At 36.6% G+C, this 1,169-nt stretch overlaps 1 pseudogene; it reads left to right on the forward strand.

Annotated features, from left to right (window-relative positions):
- Positions 1 to 445: 445 nt before the first annotated feature.
- Positions 446 to 563, forward strand: LOC117078702 (annotated as a pseudogene).
- Positions 564 to 1,169: the final 606 nt, after the last annotated feature.

Genomic DNA, 1,169 nt, shown 5'->3' on the forward strand with positions numbered 1-1,169 from the left:
TATTGAAAGTAGAAAGAGGCAATGATGAACATTTGGATAATTTTAATACTGCTTAAAACAATGGAAGGAGAGTTGTCAGAAAGACTGGGAAAGGGGAAGAGATAAAAATCCTAGGGCCTCTTTGGAGTAGAATACTCTGATGTCTGTGTACAGAAAGGAGAAATTTCCTACATGAACAAATAGCAGTGGAAGGACAATTGGGGAAATTTTAGTCTGGGAGCCACCTTGGCTCTCCAAGTAATTTAAATAATTCAAATGTGGATAGAGAGATAAACATTTCAGCAAAGTAAATTACAGTCAAGGATCCATCTAGACCAAATGATATGCATGTGTATTCATATTTGGAGAAGTTATTTAATATGGTTAAAACATACTCATGTTATAAGAAATGATAGTTTAATTCAGGATGTTTCCCAGCTAAAATGCAGTTAAGAATGATTCATGAGTCTATGGCTCTACCACCCTGAACACCCTGAACATGACTGATCTCAGAGGCTAAGCAGGGTTGGGCCTGGTTAGTACTTGAGTGGGAGACTGCGTGGGAATACCGGGTGCTGTAGGCTTTTTATTTAAATAAAAATAATAATAAAAGAATGATGCATGATAGTATTGCTGATATGTTTAAGAACTTTGGACAAGAGTATCTAAGTAAAGAACCAGTAAGGTTGATGACACTCAGGTTTAGTGGCAGAAGCACTGATCCTATGGTAAGATCACTGCATTTCAGCACTTACCTTATGATGCAGGATGCAGAATTCAATTTATTGGTGTCTCTCTTTGCTTGTAAGCAACTATGAAATGTATCTCAAGCTCTCTCAAAAGCAAAATGTTAAAAATAAATAAAATACATACCCTTGTTTGAATAGAAGCTTCCACAAAAGAAAGGTACTGAATGCAAATAGTGTGGTGTTATATTTCGGGTACTGAAGAGCGCCATAAGAATAATAATATTTACTGAGAGCTTTTTGTATTCGAAGTGCTTTACACGCAATGATTCAGTTAATCCTCACAAGAACCCCACAAGGAAGGTACTATAATTATACCCATATTATAAATGAGGAAATTATAAGACTGAATGCAATTTTTTATTCTAGTGCCCACTGGTGGGTTCCTGAGGAGCTTGCTCACAGATGATTACAGCAAGCTGCCCAGATGACCTAATGTCAAGT

The sequence above is a fragment of the Trachypithecus francoisi genome, unplaced genomic scaffold (genome assembly GCF_009764315.1).
Source record: "Trachypithecus francoisi isolate TF-2019V2 unplaced genomic scaffold, Tfra_2.0 Lachesis_group6, whole genome shotgun sequence".
In the NCBI taxonomy this organism is placed as follows: Eukaryota; Metazoa; Chordata; class Mammalia; order Primates; family Cercopithecidae; genus Trachypithecus; species Trachypithecus francoisi.